Source organism: Giraffa tippelskirchi, chromosome 6 (assembly GCF_054371585.1).
Source record: "Giraffa tippelskirchi isolate mGirTip1 chromosome 6, T2T-mGirTip1v1.2.pri, whole genome shotgun sequence".
NCBI lineage: Eukaryota > Metazoa > Chordata > Mammalia > Artiodactyla > Giraffidae > Giraffa > Giraffa tippelskirchi.
Genome location: NC_137280.1, coordinates 16396314 through 16422874, shown reverse-complemented (window position 1 = coordinate 16422874; position 26561 = coordinate 16396314). Strand labels below are relative to the sequence as shown.

The following is a 26561-nucleotide window of genomic DNA, read 5'->3' as shown; positions in this document are numbered from 1 at the left end:
TTGGCAACAGAGGCTGCGGAGAGAAAAGAGAGTGAGAGAATGGATGGGGGAGGCCTGAAACAGAGCTGGCGAAGAGAGCTGGGGGGGTGGGGGGGACAAACCTTAGATCCGAGAAGAACATTATTTTCGTGTATTAATAGTTTGCCCTCAGGTAGAGAGGCCCTGTGAAGGAATTTTCCCAGAATTTATCCTGAATGGAGACAGGCTAGAGATTTTAAGGCAAAGAGGCGGGGCGAAGTGGGTCTAAGTCACGTGAGTGCAGAGCCGCACCCCAGCCCCCCACCCCCCTTTCCTCCTGCTTCCCCGCCCCTCCTCTTCCCTCCCCATCCCTTCCCTCCTCCCCCCACCCCCCTTTCCTCCTGCTTCCCCCCACTCCTCTTCCCTCCCCATCCCTTCCCTCCTCCCCCCACCCCCCTTTCCTCTTGCTTCCCCGCCACTCCTCTTCCCTCCCCATCCCTTCCCTCCTCCCCCCACCCCCCTTTCCTCTTGCTTCCCCGCCACTCCTCTTCCCTCCCCATCCCTTCCCTCCTCCCCCCACCCCCCTTTCCTCTTGCTTCCCTGTCACTCCTCTTCCCTCCCCATCCCTTCCCTCCTCCCCCCACCCCCCTTTCCTCCTGCTTCCCTGCAACTCCTCTTCCCTCCCCATCCCTTCCCTCCTCCCCCCACCCCCCTTTCCTCTTGCTTCCCCGCCACTCCTCTTCCCTCCCCATCCCTTCCCTCCTCCCCCCACCCCCCTTTCCTCCTGCTTCCCCGCCACTCCTCTTCCCTCCCCATCCCTTCCCTCCCCCCCACCCCCATTCTCTAGTTCTGCCAATTTTTGCCTCCCTCCTTTGTGATGCTCAACTAAGCTGTGATGAACGTGAATGAGAGAAAGGTATGAAAAATGGTCACTAGGCTTGAACTCAGAAAGTATTTATACCTGAAACAAAGTGACTTTTGTTAGCCCTGAAGAATTTCTAAAGTGGGATGTGGGTGAATGGGGTTGGGAGGAGCAGTGGTAGTGGACAGGGTCGGGTATGATGTGTAAGACTGCCTTTATCTTCCTCTGGACTCCCTGTGTATCCCCCCAACCCCTCACCCCCCCCCCCATCAACACACCTCCTCATCACATGGGCCCCAAAAATGCAGTGGGTGGGAACAATACTTGGGAAAGGGCTGCCTGAGCCAGGTGTGAAGGGGTGGAGGTAGCAGGTGAAGGAGGTGCTCCCAGAATAAGGCCTTGTGCTTGTTAAAGCCAAGGGAGGAGGCCACTGCTGCAGATACATGTTCCTGCATCCAGGGTAACCCTACCAACTCCTGGGGATGGGAGCCCTTGCCCAGTACACAGTGTAGTTGATGTTAATATCTGCTAATGTGCCAGAAGCAGCTTATCCTTGGAAGACTGGCTAGATGTAGCCATGACCCTCTCACCTCCCCGTATCCTCTTTGAGCCTAGAGATGTTCAAATTCCAACATTACTGTGGCCTCTTGGGTACCTGCAGGCTAAGGAGGGCTGGGGATATTTGGGTTACACAGCAAATCTCTGAAATGTTTTTGCCTTATTACTTTAAATTCAAACCGTGTTCCCTGAATTTTTTCAGTCTGTGCATCCCTAATTCCTGAGTGGAAACACAGCTTGGCAGAGTCGCCCCACTGCCCCTCAGCCCCACCCTAGCGTTTGGTGATCTGACCCCTCTGCTCCTGGAGCCCCCACGGCCCTGGCCACGCTCACCACGGGTCAGTGCTTTCCACCCTCTGCCCTTTAATGGCAATCAGGCAACTACAGATCTATACAGCGGCTATACTTTTGGCATACATAATACAGTTTTGTTTGCTTTTTTGATTTTGTTTTTTTCAACTTCTCAGTTTATTTTTGAAGAGTGAGATTGATTTTTTTTTTTCATGCAGCGTGACACTGAGGCTCTGGGAAGGCTTTGGGTCTAGGAAGTTGTCCATAACCAACACGAAGGCATTTATCAAACTTGATGGTGAGTTTTGGTCGTGGAAGGGTGAGACCTAGGAGAGGAGAAGAGCCCTCCTGATTCCAGGAGAAGCCAAAAGTACTCGGGAATAGGGGCTGGGTTGGAGATTCTCTGGAGGACAAGAACAGTCAGCAAAGGGGAAGGCCCCTGGCTCCCAGCAACTCCCTTAGAGGGGACACAGGGTGTAAAGGGAGGGGAACACGAGGAGGGCACAGCAGCACTCGCAGAACACGTTGATAACTGACCTTCCCAGCCCTCTCGTGCCTCTGTGTTTCATGACCTCTGGTGTCTGTGGGTGCCTGGGTTCTGCTTCCTTGCCTCATTTCTCCCCTTCTGTAGTGTGGCAGCCTTATACAGCGTCAGCGGTTCCAAGGGAAATGGCTGGAACAGGGCAGAGCTGACAATCAGCAAGTACACACCTGTCTGGAGTCCCAGTTGTTAGACAGCTTGGCCATCAGCCCCTGTGAGAGCGGCCACCCTTGAATGACACTCAGTGGGGAGATGCTGGCACTGGGAGAGGCCAACTGAGGGACTCACTCACTCAGTCACCCCTAAACTGTCTGCAGGACCACCCTCAACATCCACATTATTTCTTTTATTTTTTTTTAAAAAATTATTTTATTTACTCTTCTATTTTTGGCTGCACTGGATCTTTGTTGCTGCTCAGGCTTTCTCTAGTTGCAGTGGGTGGGTTTCTCATTGCCGTGGCTTCTCTAGCTGCAGAGCACGTGTTCTAGGGTGCACGGGCTCAGTCCTTGTAGCAACTGGGCTTAGTTGGCCCCACAGCATGTGGAATCTTCCCAGACCAGGGATCGAACCCGTGTCCCCTGTATTTGGCATGTAGAGTCTTAAGCACTGGACCACCAGGGAAGTCCCCAAATTATTTCAATTGTTATCTTCTTTTCCTCTTTCTTCCCTCTTCTCCCCCTTCCTTGCCTAAACTGTTGAATACAAAGTGAGCCACATGTGTTTTTGACGTGTCTCGACTGCATTTCCCCTTGACCTTTATTCCTGTGTGTCTGGTTCTGGGCTTTCCTGATGGTTGCTAATCCTTAGCTCAGCTCAGACGTCTGTCTTCTTGCCTCTCCACCCACATCAGCCCTGTTAACACCGACATGTGACACCTGTTTTGGAAAAACGTTGGTAGCAGCATCCTCAGACGTTATTTGTAACATCTAGGACCAGCCAAGGACTCCTGTCACCCATTCACCAAAATAACAGACTGTGAACACTGTGTTTCACCATCCATCACTATACATTTTAGTTACAAGTGGGACTGCCAGATTTAGCAAATAAAAATGCAGGCCATCCAGTTAAATGTCAATTTCAGAAAAACAATAAATAATTTTTTAGTATAAGTAAAATGAAGAATTTGGAACGTGCTCATAAACTTAAAATTGCCTTTTGTTTATTTTAATTTCAAGTTTAAGTGGATGTCCTATGTTTTATCTGGCATTCCCAGTTATAAGTCATGCAACACCAATAATAGCAGTCTGGAACTTACTGACTTAGCAAACTGAGGCATCTGAGGGCTGGGCTGGCTTCAGCACAGCCTGATTGAGAACAGGGAGTGTGCCTAAATGATGTCCCCCAAAACATGACTTTCTCTTTCTCCACCACCCAGATCAGCCTCCCCCAGGTTGGCTACATTCTCGAATAAGAGTTTTTTGACTTTATGGTGACAAGATAGCTGTGGTTTTCCAGACTCATATTCTTAAGATTCAGAGATGGAAAAAAGAGAAGAGTTGTTTTTCCAAAAGCTTTTAAGAATCATTCCAATTAGATCAGCCTAGATCACATGTCCACTACTAACTCAATCTTTGTGGCCAAGGAAATGAAATACACTGACTGGCCAGGGCCAGGGCCAGTTGCTGGCCTCAGAACTGGAGTGGCACATCTACCCAGACCCGTGGACCAACAGAGGGCTATGGAGGGCAGGGGGGAGACACAAGAACTGCTGCTAAAGAAGGAGAGGTGGATACGGGGAAGGCAAACAGTGCATACTCTGTACACACTTGAAATCAGAGTGTACATTGGGCTATATTCTTCGAGTTCTGCAGAGCTTAGAAAGGCCTGGAGAGAGAGAAGGTAAAGGCAAGACTAGGGCAGTGGCGGGGGACAGTCTCCTGCTTTCAAACAGCAGTGACATCAACCTGTTGTCATCAACTGCTTCCTGGAGTTGAGCAGCTTCCCTCTCTGGCCCCTCATCCCAATTACTCCCCAGTTTGCCATATTGGAGGAAAAACATGAGACTGTCTAAGAGAGTTACAGACTGAATATTTGCATCCTTTCTAAATGCATATGTAGAAACCTGATCCCCATGTGGCTGTAGTTGGAGATGAGCCCTAAGGAAGTAATTAAAGTTAAATGAGGTCATGAGGGTGGGGCCCTAATCTCATAGGATTAATGTCCTTTTAAGAAGAGCTGCCCCCCACCCACACCCATCCCTTCTACCCATACACAGCAAGAGGGCAACTGTCTAAAGCCAGGAAGGGAGCTCTCCCCAGAAACCAAATTTTCTGATACCTTGATCACAGAATTCTAGTCTTTTTTCTTTTTAATGTTTGTGATCACTTTTAAAAATTTGTATTTATTTATTTTAATTGGAGGGAAGTTACTTCACGATATTGTGATGGTTTTTGCCACACATCAACATGAATCGGCCATAAGCATACACGTGTCACCTCCCTCCTGAACCCCTGAATCAGCCATATGCATACATGTGTCACCTCCCTCCTGAACCCCCTCCTGCCCCCCTCTCCACCCCAACGTTGTCACAAAGCACCAGCTTTGGGTTTCCTGCATCATACATCAAACTCCATTGGCTATTTTTACGTATGGTTATGTATGTGTTTCAATGCTATTCTCACAAATTTTACCTATTTTTTTGGCTGCACTGGGTCTTCGTTGATACATACGGGCTTTCTCTAGTTATGGCAAGTGTTCTCATTGTGGTGGTTTCTCCTGTTGCAGAGCATGGACTCTAGAGCTCAGTAGTTGCCACTCATGGACTCTAGAGTGTGGGATCAGTAGTTGTGGTACACGAGCTTAGTTGCTCCATGGCATGTTGGACCTTCCTGGACCATGGATCGAACCCATGCATTCGCAGGCAGATTCTTAACCACTGGACCATTAGGGAAGTCCAAGTCTTTCCTTACAACTATGAGAAAATAAACATCTACTGTGTAGGCTACTCAGCCAGTGGTACTTTGTTACGACAGCCTAAGTAGGCTAATAAAAAGTGTGGCTAAATCTCAGAGGTGCAACTTCACTATCACACAACATTACAGGTGCAAAAGGCTTTCAGGATGTCTAATGACCTGGAGAGACCTGATCTACCAGATAGCTTTTCTGTGTATCTGTTTGCAAGAACAAATGCCTTGGACTGCTGTAATGCCCTCAAGCAGCTCATATTCTGCTGAGGAGAAACAGACACATAAATAGATCATTGTAAAATAATGTGGTTAGTGTACTGACCAGGCTATCCATAGCATATCATGACTATATAATGCATATTCATGAAAAATGGTTCATTTTGAAAATGTTGCTTTCATTGAAAGAAACTTAGTACAGAGTGTATTATATAGTTGAATATATGCCAACTATGACCCCACTAACATAAACGACAAAGATGCTTTTAAAATGAACGGAATTTGCAAATGTTAATATATTCCACATATTTTAAATGGTAATATGACTTTACCACAAATTCCTCAAGGCAATCAAAAGAAATGTGATATTTAATGAGGAAAGACTTTAACTTAGTCACTGAAAGAGAAGTTATTATGTAACATAACACTCAAATTCACAGAAAATAATTTTTTTCAAATAGATGTGACTTATTTAAATTGTTTAGTAAGTCTTTTTGGACTTAGCAATCAGTCCAATACCTAAAACAGAAAACATTTGTGAATGAATGAATGAACAAATGAATGAAAGAAAGAATGAGAACATTGGGGTTCTAATCTTGGCTTTGTCACAAAAAAATCAATTGCCTTAGGTAAGTCAGTTAACCTCCCTGGGAATTTATTTCTTAACTAGTAAAATTGGAGGGTAGAATTTACTGGAGAGTGGAGTGAAAGTCGCTCAGTCATGTGCGTCTCTTTGCGACCCCATGGACTATACAGTCCATGGAATTCTCCAGGCCAGAATACTGGAGTGGGTAGCCTTTCCCTTCTCCAGGGAATCTTCCCAACCCAGGGATTGAACTCAGGTCTCCCGCATTGCAGGTGGTTTCTTTCCCAGCTGAGCCACAAGGGAAACCCATTTATTGGGTATTTCAGTCTTTAGCCACATCACCTTTTGTTCAAATGGAATATTATTTGGAAGATGGTGCTAAGTGGAAGTGCGTGTGTGTGTGTGTGTGTGTGTGTGTGTGTGTGTGTGTGTGTGTGTGTGTTGTTTGTCAGGGTGTGTTCTTGGCTCCTTCTCATGTTCCCCTCCCCTGGTGATCCCTCCTCAAAAGAGTAGAGCCTGAGAGCTACTGGTCTGGAGGATCCCTGAAGTCATTTTCAACCTGACTGTGGATGATTCTATTACTGCAAACCATGTGGTCACAGAATACTAGTTGAGGAGGTGTCAGAGAAAACTTAAGTCCATCTATGGAGAGAGAAGGAGGAAAAATGGGACATTTTGAACTGATTGAACTTGGTAGCCTGTCTGAGAAGCCATGAACAAAAGACAGAGCAGCTCTTTACTCTGAGTCCCTTTTAGGTTAGGTTCTTACATGGAAAAGATATAAATTAGGCCTAGAGTCAGGCCTTCCAGAAGAATTCAAGGGGCAATTGCCCCAGCACAGTGAAGTGGCTTTTCTCAGCCTTCTCTGTTTAATGCTCTCAGCCAAAACATCACCAAGAACTCCAGGCTATTAATACTAGCACAGCCCGCCCTGCTGATAACAGATGTGGTTATAATGGGAGCTGAGTGAACAAAAACACATTTTCCCAACTCCAAGCCTCAAGCACATTTTCCATCCTCTGTAACAGACTGAAGCGCTGGCTCAGAGCAAATGCGTTTCCTTGCTCTTTTGTGGGCGTTGCTTCGTGCCCTCACTGGAGAAGGAGAAGCTGAGGTCTCTACTGGCAGAGTCTACAGGAGGTGGCCTGCCTGCAGAGGCTCCTTCTCCCTTGTTTATGGAAACTGCTTCAAGGCTGGTGCTATGAAGACCTTTTTGTTTATACAAATCATTCTGAGATAACACATTTCTCAGAGAAAGTCTCCAAAAAGCTGAGCACTGCTGAGCTGAGCCTTCTTCACAGTCTTATGACTTATGCCTTGGCCAAAACCACCTCCATAACATTCAGCCATGAGCTTCATCCTATGATACTGAAAGACCACATACTGTCTGGAAATAGCCTTGAGGAACTCATGCAGTAAGAGACCGAACCCCCCAATTTTACCCTCCCAAAGCCAAGCCACCTTGATCTTTTTGTCAACCCTGAAAGTTTTTCTGGAGAAGAGAAATGATGACATGAGAACTGTATACTATGTCAGTGGCAGAGAGCCGATCTGAGCTTCTGGCTTTTAATCTTGCACTTAGTAAATTAGTCCAGCCACTTCTTTGTACAAATTTACTTCCTGTAGACTATAGGGAGAAACCATTGTCAACAGCATGCATTTTATAGACAAGTTCTAAACCACATAGCATTTCATTTTTTGCAACACAGCCCTCTGTGCTGAAAGGTTAGCTGTGGCTCTCTGAATAGCTTTCATCTGAGTGTCTGGCAGGAAGGAATCTGATTTTCCAATGGATCAGTATTAGCTAAAATGTTTGTCATTATATATCCCCTGGAGTTCTCTATGCTTTGTTGGGTCAGCTCTTGTCCTTTCTGGCAGTAGCCTGAAATCACTGTCAGGGAGCTTGGGTTACACCACAGCTGTGAAGTCACCCCGGAAAGCTCTTGTTTAGACTGAAATTGAAGTCCTTGACTAGTTACTTAAGCTTTCCCTTCCCTTTGTCCAAACTCCCAAGGATGGAGCACCCCAGCTAGTGTCACCCCACATCTGTATTATGTCTACCAAAGATGAGTTTTAGTCACCCAGAACTGCATCCTTTAAATATTGTGTAGTCTGACTACAAGGCAATGTCTACAATATGATCCATATTTGGTTACAATATATGTGCTAAGACTGGAAGGAAATTCCCCAATCAATAACTGTCTTTCTCAGATGGTAAAAATCTATATGATTTGTTTTCTTCCTTCATCCTCATATTTCCCAAAATGTGTACAAAAAATAGATATTACTCTTATAGTAGGGGAAAAAAGTGTGTGTGTGTGTGTGTGTGTGTGTGTGTGTGTGTGTGATATGGCTATAATGCCATAACCCATATAGAATTTGCTCTACGAAGAGCTCAAGCTCTGAAACCCAGACTGTTTATTCAATTTCCTAGAAAACATTCTTTGTCTCTATTTTTCAGGTGTGTGCATGTGTGCTAAATTGCTTCAGTCGTGTCTGACTCTTTGCAGCTTTATGAACAATAGCATGCCACGCTTCTCTGTCCCTAGGATTCTCCAGGCAAGAATACTGGAGTGGGTTGCCATGCCTTCCTCCAGGGAATCTTCCCCACCCTTCCCAACCCTATCTCCTGCAGCTCCTGACTTGCAGGCAGATTCTTTACTACTGAGCCACAGGGGAAGCCCATCTTTCAGGTACTCAGGAAAAAACTGCATTAGCCTACTATGTAAGGAAAATATTCTGCTCAGTCACGTCTGACTCTTTGTGACCCTATGGATTGCAGCCCGCCAGGCTCCTCTGTGCGTGGAATTTCCCCGGCAAGAATACTGGGATCTTCCTCCAGGGCATCTTCCCAACCCAGGGATCAAACCCAAATCTCTTGCATCTCCTGCATTGGCAAGCAGATTCTTTACCACACACCATCTGGGAAGCCCAATCAGCCTACTGTGCTTAGTCGCTCATTCGTGTCCAACTCTTTGTGACCGCATCGACTGTCTATGGGGCACCTCTGTCCATGGGGATTCTCCAGGCAAGAATATTGGAGTGGGTTGCCATGAGCCTCCTCCAGGGGATCTTCCCAACCTAAGGATCAGATCCAGGTTTCCTGCATTGCAGGTGGATTCTTTACCATCTGAACCACCAGTGAAGCCCGTCAGCCTACTACTTCCCTTCAATTGTAGAGACAACTTAGGAAACATTGATAGAAATTTCAGCACTCCCACTAATTAGGATGAAGCCAGCAGAAAATGAAAGGAGCCCAAATCAATAACTTAATCTTTAAACATTTTATGTGGATACATGCTTATGCTTAATTGATTACAAAACATACTTATTATCAACGGGCACTTGATATTATCACATATTATTATCACAGTGGGTGCTTTGATCTATTTCTCTTCTTCCACTGAGCTAATGCTGAAAGTTGCTCGGGACTATGACTCTGAAGTGCAGGGTCTGGGTGGTTTCTTTTCCAGTTGTCTAGACAGGACCTTCAATATCTCAGCACCTCAGGCGCACAGGGAAAGGGCTGCATGATTTTGCCTTCCAGCCTAGTCCTCTGACTCAAAGGAGAAACAAATCATATAAAACTATCCAAATAACTCTGATATGCCTAGATTCTGGTTGTATCAAGACCAATAAGATGGTTTTGAGGAAAACATGGACAAATAATAAAAACACAACATGCAGAATACATTGATGATTATAAGCTAAGACTACAGCCAAGAGTATAGCAGAGGGAAAACCTGGGGAATGGCAGGTTTTCCTGCCGTTAGCAGGAAACCATGGCACTTCTGGGTTCCTCCAGTCTTCGAGTTCTTAAGAGTGCTAACTTCTGGAACCAGCCAGTGTGGACCTGAACCTGGTTCTGCATTTACTTGCCATAAGACAGTGAAAAAAAAAGTTGCTAGAGCTTTCTGAGTCTCAGGGACCTGACCCCATCTTCCTCCCTCATAGGCTTCTTAAGAGAATGTCTTGAGAGAAGGTCAGGAGCCTTTAAGCCCAGCAAGCAGCACAGTGAGCACTCCTGGGGGGTCTGCGGCAGGACCACCAGGCTCCCCGCCCCCCGGCACTCCCCCCCTCACCCCACAAGCAGCTCTGTCCCTCCAGCTTCCTCCTCGTGGAGGCATCTCCATCCCCAGAGATGAGAACTTAGAAGTGAAGAGGGAGGCTCTGATGTCTCAACGTGACTGCCCAAGCCTCCCTCAGGGTTAGCTGAGGAATGAAGCGGACACAGGTCTGCTTCCCCGGCTGTGCTCGGCCTGGGTGGGAGAGAGAGGCAGAGGCACACAGGAATACTACAGTTTTGAACACGACTCGACTACTGTGGGTTCAAGAATGGACACTAAGCCCCAGCCTGGCTTTTGTCTCTGTGGCAGATTTTCAGAGCAGGTGATACCCTCACTGAGTGGTATGGCAAATGCCGGCATGGACGTTAATAATACCAGTTTAGTTCTTTTTCTGACTGGCCTCCTTCCACCTGGACTCCACACACACTACCACCTCATTTGTTCAGATATACAGGGAGCAGAATTGATATTTTTGTGTTTCTTCTATACATTGGACACTGGGTAAGACACCTGGAATTCATACAACCATCCTGTGAGGTCTATAGGTACGATACTGTCACCCTGCCCCTACGGAGAATGAGACTCAGGTTGCTGATGGGAAGAAGCTTGTCCCAGTTCACACAGCTCGTGGTGTCCGAGGTGAGATTGAAGGCTCATCTCACTAGCAGCAAGCAACTATTTTCCCAACACTTACACAGTAGCTTGAATGATCCAGAGTAGTGCTAAGAACTGGGAAGCCCTCTAAAAGGCAGCTAAAGTACACAGCATGGACTCTGTGTACTAAAGAGAGTATATTTTATTCACAAGCAATGCGATCTCCCAGGGCCTTGCTCAGAGGATTTTGTTTTCTGCAAGTAGCAAGAGAGAGAATGAGTTTCCTCTGCGATGTAAGTAAGTCTCGTTGGCTCCCAGTGATGTCTCCCAATGAGGACAGTTTAGTCCAGACATGCCTGTTGGACCACCCAGAACCTATTTTGTGTTGGTCTCCCCGATGCCACACCCCACCATGTTAATCAAGAGTTAGGATCAAGGGACTTCCCTGGTGATCCAGTGGTTAAGAACCTGCCTTCAAAGTAAGGGATGTGGGTTCGATCCCTGGTCAGGAAACTAAGACTCGACATGCCATGGAGTAACCAAGCCCGAGCTGCAACTACTGAGCCTGAGCGGTCTGAAGCCCAGGTACCACAACTAGAGAGTCCAACTAGAGTCCGTGCATCACAGGGAAAGATCTGTATGAGGCAATGGAACTCCCCCAGGCTGCAACAAAGACCTGATGCAGTCAAATAAATAAGTAAATAAAAGAGTTAGGATCGAGATCCTAGTTTTTGAGCTCTCATCCTAAGGATACAAAAGAAAAGGGCTCTCTTCATTCCCAAGTCTAAAAATGAGGAAATACGTTCATTAACTCAGATGTTCAGATGATGAAGTCTAACTGAAATTTACACTTGACCGGAGAATCCCTTGGTAAGTGAAGTCTACTTAATCCCTTACCAGAAAGATGTTCTTTGAAATAATCACAAATGTGATTTAAAGGGAAGAATGTATTCTTTTATTCTCCATTCCTAAAATAACTTATGGCAATTCATTTGGGGCATGAGATCAGTCACACAAGAAGGGTTTTTTAAAATTTAGATCTATGTTTATTTTACCTTTAGTTTCAAAGGGTTCTGTGTTGTTCTCGCTCAGCTCTTATTTATTGACCAACAATGAGACATGTTCACTAAGAGTTTGGCTGGATCCTGCAAAGGAAATACTTTTTAAAGTGTTTTGAAGCAATGGAGTCATTGCCAATAATACCCATTAAGGCATTTCAGAGAAGATGGACTTGAGTTCTCAGAACCACCAGTCCCATCGTAATGGTGAAGAGTAAAGCCTACCACCATCCAGCTTGAAGAGTCAACAGTGATTTAGAATAGTCACCACAATACAACCTAGAAAACCAAGACTTGACTGGTTAAGAAGCAGGGGATGAGAGTCAACCTTTTAAGATGTCCTCATATGAGTGTAAATAGGAAGAAAAAAAATTTTTTCAAGTCAAGGGCTCATAGGATAAGTTTGAACAATTTCAGCAGCTAGCAAGGAACTTTGTTAAACTCAAGATTGACGTTAATCAGATTTTTCCATTAGATTCACTCTCTTTTCCATGCTACACTCAACATCTCAAGATGCTTAGACATTAACCAGTTGTTTCGAGGACTGTATGTTTGTTATTATTTTATAGGCTTGTGGGGTTATTTTTTGCAATAAAATTTTAGAAGTTTATAGTTGCCTGATAAAGATTCAGCCTTGCCAAAATTTCAGCATGCCTTGTTTCAGCCCCCTCCCCAGAGTAGATCTTTATTAGGGTAATTTGCTACAATGACGTTTTGTGAGAGAGGAAGTTTTCACGAGACATAATTTTGGAAACAGGCCGGGATACTCAGATGTGCTGTCTTTGAATTCCTAAATCCTTTCCTATTTTAACACCACTTGATTCTAATAGCTATTAAATAACCCTGGAAGAAGTGCCAGAGTTTTCTTCAGTAATTCATAAATCATACACACAAATGCCAAATTCCTTAAACAAAAGTTAGGATGGAAGGGCGGGCACAGAAATAGGCACACAACACGGAACACAGTGTTGGCAGAGTAGGTTTTTCTGAAATCCCTCTTTGTGAGCAGAGTTGAGGGGCTGTGAAAGGGAAGCCCATTTTTGTCTACAACAATGGTATTCTCTGCCCATAAAGATGTTTCTAGCAGGGGTGAATCTGAATGCATCCATCCACACACTCCAATTTTATATCTTTTATGACTAAAAAATTTATTTTTGCAAGACGACTGCCTAAACTAGACATGGAGGAGGGGAAAAGGAAGGAAATGAGCAATCTGAAGCCCCAAAACAGGAAAATGCATCTTCTTGACCTTGGCCATGTGACAAGATATGCACTGGCCAGAATGACCACTTGTTCCTGGTCCCCCTGTTCCGGACAAGAGACTCTGTGACATGTTATTGGGTTTATAAATAATGTGAGAGAAAAGTCATGGTCCCTAAGTCAGCATCTGTTTTTTGTATCCTGAAAGGGCCTAAAAAATTTGCATTTTGTAGTCACTTGTAGGGGGTGAGGAGTGTTAGAAAAGCACTAGTGTAACTGGTTGAGAGCTCGAGTCTCAGGCCAGACAGCTCAGGTTCAAGTTCTGACTACCACTTAGGGCTGCCAGCTTTGAGCAAGCTTCTTTAACCTCTTGGTGCCTTTGTTTCTTCAACTGTAAAATGGGGGAACATACACATATCATATATATATATATGATATGTGTATATATATGTATATACATATACACATGTACACATACATATACACCTTATCCATATATATATATATATATACACACATAAGGTGCTAAGTCTACAGATAGCATATGTTACCAGTTAAATGCCCAATAGGTGCCAGACTCCACACTAAGTGCTTTTTTATAATGTTTTATTTGGGCCTTCCCAGGTGGTGCTATGGTAAAAAAAACCGCCTGCCAGTGCAAGAGACATAAGAGATGCAGGTTTGATTCTTGGATTGGGAAGATCCCCTGGAGGAGGGCATGGCAATCCACACCAGTGTTCTTGCCTGGAGAATCCCCATGGACAGAAGAGCCGGGCAGTTTATGGTCCATGGGGTCGCAAAGAGTCAGACATGACTGAAGTAACTGAGCATGCACGCCTTCTTACTGTGAGCTTCCCTGGTAGATCAGCTGGTAAAGAATCCACCTGCAATGTGGGGGACCTGGGTTCAATCCTTGGGTTGGGAAGCTCTCCTGGAGAAGGGAACAACTACCTATTCCAATATTCTGGTCTGGAGAATTCCATGGACAGAAGACCCTGGCAGGCTACAGTCCATGGGGTCGCAAAAAGTCGGATGCAACTGAGTGACTTTCACTTTATTTAATCTTCCTGTGCTGTGCTTAGTTGCTCAGTCGACTTTATTTAATCTCTATAGCACACTTAAAAGGTAGGTAATATTATTTCCATTTTATAGATAAAGACAATGAGGTTCAGAAAATTGCTCAGGTGTGTACATAGGTATGAGGCCTGCCTAGAAAGCATCAGATCCAGGTGTGTCTGCTCCAGCATTGTATCAGACACCATCGGTGACCCCAGCTCACTTCAGCAGCTTTTTGATAAACACCTACATTATAGTCTAGATTATTACATTGGTAATCAATTCCATAGATCAGATAATTACTCCTCTGACCACCATCATTTGTTTAACTTATTAAAATTAATAGGCAGCATTGGAAAATACATTTGACACCTGAAACTGAGTCACTCTGGGCCTTGGGAGAAAGCCCCGTGCTTCATGGATTTCAATGCCGTCGGAAGGGAAGAGAGCAGTTGCTGCTTTCTTCCCCTCTGCACCGGAAAGGAAGGGCCAACAAATGCACAGCTGCCTCTCAACAAAGTGATAAAGCCCAGGGCAGCCTGCCTTCCTGACCTGGGGAGCCTCTGCTAGCTCAGTTGCCAGGAAGTCGTTCTCAGATGGGCTATCCTTTGGGGGCCCCTAAGCACTCAGGAATTTGGGAACAGGGCTTTCCTCACCAGGAACACTCAAGCAGGAAGTTAGCCTTGCTCACAGGCTGCCCTGCTCGGCTTCCTGGTTCTACAAGAGGGAGAGGGAAGAAAATGCAACAGAAGAACACTAATCAGGAAGAAAGAAAAACAACAACAGCACAGCAAGCGACCGTGTTGAAATAACACAGTGATTTGAGTGTATGAGAGATGTTGTGGTCATGGTTGACATTTATCGGCTAAGTGTTGACAGAGTCGTTTGGAAACTTCTCTAGGGTTCTTCTGCTTGGGCACAGGGGCTGGGGATGGGAAAAGAGGGTGAATGGTAAGAGAAGAGCCCAGAGAGGTAACACCTAGAAGACCAGCAGACTGGACGCTATGATACCACCATCAGAGAGAGGCTTGCAAGGGCTTGGTCTCTGCAGGGCATGTGGGCTGGGCATGGCCAGAGAAAAACATAGCTCACTGGTACATCCAGAGATGAGCTTGTGACCTAAAGTTACAGACTAAAGCTTTACTGTACCTTGCATGCATGCATGCTTAATTGCTCAGTCATGTCTGACTCTTTGCAACCCCATGGACTGTAGCCCACCAGGCTTCTCTGTCCATGGAATGCTCCAGGCAAGAATACTGAAGTGGGTAGCCATTCCCTTTTCCAGACAGTGGGATACTATTCAACCTTAAAAAGGAAATTCTGCAATATGCTACCACATGGATGAAGCTTGAGGACAATATACTAACTGAAATTAGGGGAAAATGTCAAGTTATTATTTAATGGGCATAGAAAAGATGAAAAGAGTTATGGGGCTGGATGGTGGTAATGGCTTCATAGTAATGTGAATGTGTTTAATACCACTGAACCATGCATTAAAAATGGTTAAATGGTTAGGATGGTAAATTTCATGCTGTGTGTATTTTATCACAGTTTAAAATAAAACAATCAATTTTTAAAACTCAATTGACTGTAAATATGAGTATTTATTTCTGGACTCCCAGTCCTATTCCAATGATCTGTATGTCTATCCTAAGCCAATACCACACTCTCTTGAATACTGTAGCTTTGTAGTAAGCTTTGAAGTTGGGAGGCATGAATCATCCAACTTTGTTTTTCTTTTCCAAGGTTATTTTGACTATTCTGTGTCCCTTGAATTTCCATATGGATTTTAGGATCAGCTTATCAGTATCTGTAAAATGGCAGCTGGGATTATGAATAGGGATTACATTGAATCTCCCAATTCCCTTTACCTGAATTGTAGATTATATCTACAGTGATCAGTTTGGGAGTATTAGAAACATATTTTTAAGTTAACAAACTGAAAAGATCAGCCACTCCCCATCTCCCACTCCCTGTCACCCTCACCCTCCAACTCCTGCTCTGCCTCAAGCTCTATCATTTGAAGTTGCATGACTTTGGGCCTCTCTGAGCCCAATTCTTACATCTACTAACAAAAGAAAATAGTGCCTGCCTCAGAGATTGCCAAATAATTAAGTGAGGCAATCTACATGAAAGCACTGTAAGGACTACAAAATACTGTGAAGACTAGAGGTGTGATTAAATCTATTTTCATAGTGCTTATAAACTGAAAAGTAGATTAAAACTTACACATTGAAAACAAATACTTATTGTCCCTTCCAAGCTGGTCATCTTGAGAGATTATGCCTTTATTCTGATAATGCTACATTGCTTGAAATATTTCTTTCAGTAACTCTTTTACATTTCTCCTTTATTAATTTAATAATCCTTTATTTAATTGAACACAAATATTTTACAACAAATTAATACATATAACTTACATTTTTAAGGATCAAATTTGTATATCAAAATACATCTGTATTGATATAGTTGTTTAGAAAATAAGAGACTCAGGGATTAAAAAATAGAAACTAGAAATAACTACATAATTTTTGTCTTCTAATACAAATGATTTCTTGATCTACCCAGTCTCAGTGAGTTCAGGTTATTATAATTTCACATTAGCTGCTCATACTTAAAACCCCATTAAAGTCAAAGACTTCATTACAATATGCATCACATTACTTTGCAAATCCTCAGTGATGGCAAATCATTGCAAACTACTGTTTTTAAAAGCAAATTTTATTTCTTGAGATGATCAGAAGTCACTGCGAGTCAAGTCTGATGGTTCCGTGAAGAAAGTGATCAGTCTGGCTATTTTCAGGACTGAAGTGTTACTATCAACTACTCATTTTTTTCTTGAATTAATACTTCAAAATTTGTGTGCTTAAATGACAGTTGTCCTACAAAGAAGTCCCTGGCCTGGGCAGCCACATATTTGTGACTTGATAAACTGACTGTAAAGACCTTGATGCTGGGAAAGATTGAAGGCGGGAGAAGAAGGGGATGTCAGATGATGAGATGGTTGGATGGCATCACCAGCTCAATGGACATGAGTTTGAGTAAACTCCGGGAGTTGGTGATGGACAGGGAGGCCTAGCATGCTGCAGTCCATGGGGTTGCAAAGAGTCAGACACGACTGAGCGACTAAACTGAACTGAAACTGATTGAGAAAATAATAAGGATCTCATTCCCCAGCTATGACTGAGAAGCATGTCAGGTGCTTCCTCTCCTCCCTCAGCCCTTACGCATTCCTTGGAACAGTTTTTCAACATTGCCACTGTTGACTTTGGGATCAGGCAATGCTTTGTTGTTCGGACTGCTTCCTATGCATTGTAGGATGTTTAGCAGCATCCCCGGCTGCTACTAGATGCCGATCACAACCTGTAGTCATAATCATCAAAAAGGCCTCCAGACAATGCCAAAGGGACTGTGGCAGGCAAAATCACCCCTGGCTGAGAACCACACTGCCCTTGAATATATCCTAGAGGTTTGGACTTCCATTGCTCCAAGGGACAGATTTTAAATATCTAAAGTCTAGGCCAAGAACCTCAGATGCAAATGCTTCCAGGGGCAGGCAGGTCATTTATACTGCTGAGGTAGACCAGATGTTAAAAAAAAATGATGTACCCACAAAATTGGGCAGAAACCAACAAAATTCTATTAAGCAATTATCCTTTGATTAAAAAATAAATAAAATTTTTAAATGATGCACATATTAGTACAAGAAATATTTCACTTATCTCTTCACTGTAAGATAAGAAATAGGGCAAGTGTGATGAATAGGCAACTGAATGGTCAACCCCAGGGTTGTGAAGCAATAGGGACTGGTAAGGCTAGTGAGCTGGAGAGTCCATGCCCAGTCTAGACAGAGGCTGTAGCCAATCATTGTCATGTCATGGCCTAATGTTGTAGGGCTTTCAATTTGGGGGAAAAAGTCAGAAATTAATGTTTGTGTTTGTTTATAAAACCTCTCAATTTTTCATGCATTGCTAATTGAGTCAAAATGTTTAAAAATTGTAGATGGCTGATTGTGCCTGAACTCTGGCCTGAGATTTGCTTCCCTGGTTGGAGGCACATAACTGGACTGACTTGAGGGAAGGAGATGGAAGCAGTGAGAGAAGGCAGGCAGTCTGGCTGCCAGAAGCACTTGACCCCAAGGAACTGGGTTCTGGAAAAACAGGGTCAAGCCCCTCCCACTTTGAGTAGCCCCTCAAAGGGAGTAATAGAATCCCTGCCAAGGCTGTCTGCATGTGTGTGGGGACCAGAAAATTGAGGCCCAGAGAGGTTAAGTGACTTCTAAAGTTACTAGACTCCTGATTTTCAGCCCACTACTTTTTCTACCATGGTGTTCAACATCACAAAATATGTATTAGTCTAATTTGTGTATGCATTAGTACAGTCGCTATTTATTTTTTCAGTTATCATCCTCTCAGAAGTGGGCCTTTTTAAGGCATGCTTAAAAACTGAGATGTGTATATTCATACATACAATTCATCATTTTAAAGTGTTTGCTTCTGTGGTTTTTCGTATATTCACTGTTTTGTACAGATACCACCACTTTCTAATTCCAGAACATTTCTATCACCCCAGAAGGAAACCCTGTACCTATCAGCAATTACTCCTCATTCTCCATTTCCTTCAGTCCCTGGCAAACAATAATCTACTTTCTATCTCTATGGATTTGCCTGCTCTGGACATCTGATGTAAATGGAATCGTATGATACATGACCTTCTGTGTCTGGCTTCTGTCACTTAAATATGGTGTTTTCAAGGTTTATTCATGTATCAGTGCTTCATTCCTTCTTTTTTTTATGAGCTTTCTATAGTGGATTCTAGACTGAAAGAAGAGTAAGGGTCTTTCCCTCTGAAGATTTTTTTTTCCTGGAGGTAGAACTTAGGCGTATCTGATCTGGGGAACATGCAGTCCTTTTCCAGCAGGCAATTTCATTGCACGCAACCCACCACGTGGACTTAATTTTCTCCCTCTTTGTGCATACTCTTTCTTCTATTCAGCAGGAGAGGCCCCATCACAGGAAGCTTGCTTTCAAATTCAGCTAGGATATTGTGGCCGACTTGTCCACTCTTTAGCAATAATGTAACTCAGGGGTGCAATCAGGCAAATGTTGCCCTGTAATTAATTCCCTTGCTGAAATATAGTAAGATGTCACAGAGGAAAATTTTGCTAGACATTCTGCTAATTGTAGTTGAACATAGCCTGGGGTTACTGAGTCCATTCTTCTCAGGCACAGTTCACCTAGCAGAGTGCTCTGCTGAATACATAGCTTGGAAGCAGCTTTATTTAAGCTACAGCTATTAAATACAATTCATTCATTGCCTTGTTTTGGAACTTGGGTTGGGTTGGGGGTGGGGTGAGGTGAGGTGGGGAGGCTGGGCTTTCATTTGCTCTTTTTCAGCAGGAATTTGTTATGCTTTCCTTGTATGCTAAAATATCCCCTAAATATGACGGTTCTATAAGTGGGAAAGTGGGAGTACCATGGAATCCATTCTAAGTTGACTTATTGTTTTTCATAGCATGAAAGGGTAATTTGGCTTTATTTTTTAATATTCAAATCTCTTTTAACAGGTTATATTGATCACTCAGAATTTTTGGATTTTGTGATTTTCTTTTTTATATTCACTACTTTCTAGAAATTCCTTTACTAGCTGATTTTCAAAGTTATTTCTTGGAGTAGGTGAAATGTTCCAGAAACCAGGAAGTCTTTCCTCAGCCAAGTTCATGGATAATTTGATGTGTTTTCTTAGGGAGTTTCAGTTCAGTTCAGTCGCTCAGTCGTGTCCGACTCTCTGCAACCCCATGAATTGCAGCACGCCAGGCCTCTCTGTCCATCACCAACTCCCGGAGTCCACCCAAACCATGTCCATCAAGTCGGTTATGCCATCCAACCCTCTCATCCTCTGTCGTCCCCTTCTCCTTCCGCCCCCAATCCTACCCAGCATTAGGCTCTTTTCCAATGAGTCAACTCTTCGCATGAGGTGGCCAAAGTATTGGAGTTTCAGCTTCAACATCAGACCTTCCAATGAACACTCAGGATTGATCTCTTTTAGGATGGATTGATTGGATCTCCTTGCAGTCCAAGGGACTCTCAAGAGTCTTCTCCAACACCACAGTTCAAAAGCATCAATTCTGCAGCGCTCAGCTTTCTTCACCGTCCAACTCTCACATCCATACATGACCACTGGAAAAACCATAGCCTTGACTGGATGGACTTTTGTTGGCAAAGTAATGTCTCTGCTTTTAAACATGCTATCTAGGTTGGCCATAACCTTCCTTCCAAGGAGTAAGTGTCTTTTAATTTCATGGCTGCAATCACCATCAGCAGTGATTTTGGAGCCCAGAAAAATAAAGTCTGACACTGTTTGCACTGTTTCTCCATCTATTTCCCATGAAGTGATGGGACCAGATGCCATGATCTTAGTTTTCTGAACGTTGAGCTTTAAGCCAACTTTTTCACTCTCCTCTTTCACCTTCATCAAGAGGCTCTTTAGTTCTTCTTCACTTTCTGCCATAAGGGTGGTGTCATCCGCATATCTGAGGTTATTGATATTTCTCCTGGCAATCTTGATTCCAGCTTGTGTTTCTTCCAGCCCAGCGTTTCTCGTGATGTACTCTGCATATAAGTTAAATAAGCAGGGTGACAACATACAGCCTTGACACACTCCTTTTCCTATTTGGAACCAGTCTGTTGTTCCATGTCCAGTTCTAACTGTTGCTTCCTGACCTGCATACAGGTTTCTCAAGAGACAGGTCAGATGGTCTGGTATTCCCATCTCTTTCAGAATTTTCCACAGTTTATTGTGATCCACACAGTCAAAGGCTTTGGCATAGTCAATAAAGCAGAAATAGATGTTTTTCTGGAACTCTCTTGCTTTTTCGATGATCCAGCGGATATTGGCAATTTGATCTCTGGTTCCTCTGCCTTTTCTAAAACCAGCTTGAACATCTGGAAGTTCACGGTTCACATATTGCTGAAGCCTGGCTTGGAGAATTTTGAGCATTACTTTACTAGCATGTGAGATGAGTGCAATTGTGCGGTAGTTTGAGCATTCTTTGGCATTACCTTTCTTTGGGATTGGAACGAAAACTGACCTCTTCCAGTCCTGTGGCCACTGCTGAGTTTTCCATATTTGCTGGCATATCGAGTGCAGCACTTTCACAGCATCACCTTTGAGGATTTGAAATAGCTCAACTGGAATTCCATCACCTCCACTAGCTTTGTTTGTAGTGGTGCTTTCTAAGGCCCACTTGACTTCACATTCCAGGATGTCTGGCTCTAGGTGAGTGATCACACCATCGTGATTATCTGGGTCATGAAGATCTTTTTTGTACAGTTCTTCTGTGTATTCTTGCTACCTCTTCTTAATATCTTCTACTTCTGTTAGGTCCATACCATTTCTGTCCTTTATCGAGCCTATCTTTGCATGAAATGTTCCTTTGGTATCTCTAATTTTCTTGAAGAGATCTCTAGTCTTTCCTATTTTGTTGTTTTCCTCTATTTCTTTGCACTGATCACTGAGGAAGGCTTTCTTATCTCTCCTTGCTATTCTTTGGAACTCTGCATTCAGATGGGAATATCTTTCCTTTTCTCCTTTGCTTTTCACTTCTCTTCTCTTCCCAGCTATCTGTAAGGCCTCCTCAGACAGCCATTTTGCTTTTTTGTATTTCTTTTCCATGGGGATTTTCTTGATCCCTGTCTCCTGTACAATGTCACGAACCTCTGTCCATAGTTCATCAGGCACTCTGTCTATCAGGTCTAGTCCCTTAAATCTATTTGTCACTTCCACTGTATACTCATAAGGGATTTGATCTAGGTCATACCTGAATGGTCTATTGGTTTTCCCTACTTTCTTCAATTTAAGTCTGAATTTGGCAATAAGCAGTTCATGATCTGAGCCACAGTCTGCTCCCGGTCTTGTTTTTGCTGACTGTATAGAGCTTCTCCATCTTTGGCTGCAAAGAATATAATCAATCTGATTTCGGTGTTGACCATCTGGTGATGTCCACGTGTAGAGTCTTCTCTTGTGTTGTTGGAAGAGGTAGGTAAGATTTTATTCAGCATATTTGAATATTTGAGATAAGGAGGAAGGACATGAGCTAGAGGGGAGTCACTACTTGATGAGTCATACTGATGCGTCTCACATGAACTGACAAAGGCATGTCATGTAGAATTTTTCTTCGGGAACTCATTGTTAAGTGGATCAAGAAGGCGTGAATACTACAAGCCCATCCACTCTCATGGTGCCTGTTTGGTTGACCCACTCGGTTCTCTTGCCCACCTCCGATCATGACATGGTCACTTTCTCAGCCTCTGCAGCTAGGAAAGGGCTTCCCAGGTGGCTCTAGCGGTAAAGAACCCACCTGCCAATGCAGGAGATGCAAGAGACCCTGATTCGATCCCTCGGTCAGGAAGGCCCCCTGGAGGAGAGCATAGCAACCCACTCCAGTATTCTTGCCTGGAGAATCCCATGGACAGAGGAGCCTTGCAGGCTACCGTTCATGTAGTCACACAGAGTCGGACACAACTAAAGCGACTTAGCACACAGCAGGCATGCACACAGCTAGGAAAGGCCATGTGACACAGTTACATGAAGAAAGCATTTGCTTTCTTGGTAAAAGAGAAAAATGTTGTCACTGTGACCCACTTCTCCTTTTCTTCTTTCCTTGGAAGTTGTGTAATGCCTGGAGCTACAGCAGTCTTTGGGGGGCCATCATCGTGTGATGATAAGGAAAGACTGAGAAAACTGCAGAGGTATTAACACACATCACTGAGCTGAGCTGATGAATCAACGTCATTAACTGCCTCCTTCTACCCATCGGGTGTTTGGAGAAATGTAAGCCCTGTTTGTTGAAATCACTTCTAGTCAGATTTTTGCTGCTTGAATGCACTGATCACTGATACAAACAATTTATGGAAAGAACTTTATTATCTCCTCTTCTTTGCTAATATTTACTCTAGCATTTCTTCCTGAATATCCATTCTCTCCCTCTTTTTCTCTCTCCTGAGGATTTCAGTACTAAAGTCTGTTTTCATTTTCCCCACAGTTTCTTCCCATGGAAAAAGAGGTTTAAGTTTTCATTTTTTTGCATGTGGTGGAGAGAGATGTACAAAATCCATTTTGAAAGAAGTACATTTGTGGGTAGTTTTATTTTCGAAATCTAATGTGTATTGCTACATTTTAGACAAGCATGTTTCCTGGGGCAATTGCAACCCACACATGACAGAACCAGTTGATATAGAAGCAGAAAGGGAAACACTGACTGATCTGGAAGCACAAAGCTGTCTGACTATGGGCCAGGTTTGCACATGAAGATAATACTTTCAGAAACCCATAACCTTTAGCAACCTCAAATGCTAAAAGCAAAATGTGAAGTAACCAGATGTGAAAAAAAAAAAAAGGAGCCTTATTATTGAAATTTGTTACAGTACTATACCTTTAATTTTTTAAAGAAATTTGTATTTCTTAGAAGAGAAAAATCTCTTTTTAATCATTTTCAAGTGAATGCCTTGAATACGTGCATCTGGTCTGTTTAAGAATGTCTGAGTAGCTGACATATTGTTTTGGCTGTCAAGGATATTGTCCATTGTATCACATAGTTTCCTGTTTATGAGGGCCCTTGGGGAAATTTTTCTGTCTGATCATAGAACTGAGAATATTTATAGCTGAGCAATAGGTTTATTTTTATCTCACGAACTGTAGTTGATTTAATTGTCAATGAGCTGCTGATTTGTGTTTTATTGGATGCTTAAAGAAAAGTTATCTAAAATGTGCACAAGTCTCATAGCATTAGTTCCTATTTTTTTAAATGTTAATTAGGTCAGGTTTTGATATAAAGAGCAAGAATGACTCTGGCCAGTCATGTACTCAATGCCTCCACTTCATGTTTCCCATTGACTCAGAACATGCAGTGTTAACTAATATTGCATGAATTTGATTCATCACTACCACCAACTTTAAGAATTTTTTACCTTAATGATAATGAACAAAGGTTAGTGGGCATTTAAATGAACAGTTCCAAATATATATAATTGCTTTAACATCATGATTGAAGTTTATTTTTCATTCAGGTCAAGTCCAGAATGAACGTTCCTGAATAACATATAGCTCTTTTCCAGCCCATGCCCCTTGCACCTCACAGCTCTGCCCACTTTAATGTGTCACTTCCAAGACTGCCCTGCTGCTCAGCGTCAAGCCTGCAGAAAAAGAAAGATCCCAGATGATGGAGCCTAGGAAGGTTTTATGGGGCAAGCTACTCATATTTCATTGGCCAAAAGTCAGCCCCATGGCTACACCTAACTGCAGGAGAGCTGTGAAACCAAATCTGGCTCTGTGCCCAGGATGAAGGGAAAGCAGGTGAGGTGAGGACCCAGCTGGTCCCTGCCACAGTGAAACATAATGAAGTAAAAGATACAGAGAGTTCTATAACCTGAAGAGGGATGGAAAATTCAATTAAATCTAATCACTTGGCAAAAAGATAGGCTACACCCCAAGGGGGACTGTAGAATTCTATGTACCCAAATCATGTGTTAAAAAATGAAAGAGGCTGTGATAAAAATAGGGTAAAGGTGAGTTTGAAAGACACTCTGGGACACATGGCACACTCCCCATCTGGTGACACAGTAGGCAGAACCAAACCAACTATGACAAGCAGCTCAGTGTGTTAACTCGTTGCTCAGATAGAATCATCCTGGAAAAAATATCCTAGTCTTATATATTTTACTGAGTCTGGTATATTTTACTGAGTCTAGTATATTTTACTGAGATGGCATTGCAGTTCTCAATAACTCCATCCTGCCTGAAATGCCTTTCTGCTCACCTTGGCTGGTTAAAGTGACTTTACTTCTACGGAAAGGATGTAGAAAAAGTGTGCAGATGATGAAGACAATCAAACTTGTATTATTACTTTCGTGTTAAATTTTAGGAGTAAGTTTTCTAACCATTAGGATCATCAGTTTGTGTATGTTATTTAAGGAGTTTGAAATGTTTAAGAGAATTTAACAAATTAACCTTGTGATTTTGTTTTGAAATGATAAACTGGTATCAAAATTTATGATTTTCATTTGAAATAATTGAATATGTTCATAGTGTTTGAATGTTTAAGAGAATCCAATTTACAACCAGTATAAGTTAGTTTTATTAGATTTGTAAGAGTTAATTGATATGTAGAAAGATTTTACTTGCTAGGTTTCATAAGTGTTGCCCTGTCAGGCATTTGAACTATTTCAGAAAACTGAATATATTAAATTTGTAAGGGTAGTTGAGAAATATTTTAGGAAATTTATTTACATGTATAAAGGTGACCAACTGAGGAAATTCAATTTTTTAAAATAGATAAGTTAATCGAAGACTAATCAAACAACAAAAAAGCAATGGTTCACATTTTTATATAAATCACTGTATTTACAAATAGAATTTATAAGTTAGATTTACAGGTTAAGTTTGAAGACTTAGGTAAAATAAAATTTTCAACTTTAATAAACTGAATATTAGAGTAGATATTAGTAGTTCCTTTTACTCACAAATCTCTCACACTGAAATAGATAACTGACAGGAGTAAAGAAGAGGAAAATGAGAGACCAGTAGTCATTTAATAAAAAGCAGGACCAACCACATTTAAATTTGTTTCTTTCAAAGAAAGATGTCTAAAGTAGTCAGACTCTTGGAAGCAGAGAGGAGAGTGGTGGTTGCCAGGGACTAAGGGAAAGGGGAGTTGAATATCCAACTGGTATGAAGTCTCAGTTATGCAAGAATAAGTTCTAGGGCTTCCCTGGTGGCTCCGTGATAAAGAATCCGCCTGCCGATGCAGGACACACGGGTTTAATCCCAGGTCCGGGAGGATCCCACATGCCATGGAGCAACTAAGCACACGGGCCACAACTATTGAGCCTGTGCTCTAGAGCCACTGAGCCACAGCTGCTGAGCCCACGTGCAGCAACTACGGAGGCCCGTGAGGCCCCTACAGTGAGAAGCCCATGCGCCACAACTAGGGAGCAGCCACTGCTTGCCGCAACTAGAGGAAAAAAGCCCACAGAGCAAGGCAGACCCAGCACAGTCAAAAATAAATAAATAATTTTTTTTTTTTTAATGAGTAAGTTCTAGACACATACTGCACAACACTATGCCTGAAGTTAGCAATACTGTTTTGTGCTCTTTGGTCAAGAGGGTAGATCTTGTATTAAGTGTTCTTGCCACAGTAAGAAAAAAGAAAGAATGATTTGCTTATACTTTGTTTTTTTTCAATTATTTCTCTGGTTGGTAGATTGATCCATTTCTTCATGGTAATAATTAATATATGTTTACCATCATAAATCTACTTTTAAGGCATTTAAACATAGGAATGTTACTTCTCTGGGATTCTTAACATTCCCATTGGAAAACCGATTCTGTTTAAACCACAGAGCCCATTATATTACTTAAGGGTGTAGGAAAGGGCATAGAATGAGGGAGGAAAGCACAAAATACCTTTGACACCTTTTCCCCAAGTACCAGGGGGTCTTTCCAGGTGATGCAGTGGTAAAGAATCCGTCTGCCAATTCAGGGTTCACTCCCTGGGTCAGGAAGATCCCCTGGAGAAGGGAATGGCAACCTGCTCCAGTATTCTTGCCTGGAGAATTCCATGGACAGAGGAGCTTGGTGGGCTACAGTCCATGGGGTCGCAAAGAGTCAGA

General features: G+C 43.0%; 1 long non-coding RNA gene across 1 annotated transcript; it reads left to right on the top strand.

Moving 5' to 3' along the window:
* On the top strand, window positions 1-23290 carry LOC145511032 (uncharacterized). Its single transcript, XR_014057447.1, has 5 exons — window positions 1-252; window positions 806-874; window positions 1888-1967; window positions 13462-13683; window positions 22563-23290. It is a non-coding gene; the product is annotated as an uncharacterized LOC145511032 (long non-coding RNA).
* The last annotated feature ends 3271 nt before the right edge of the window (window positions 23291-26561 follow it).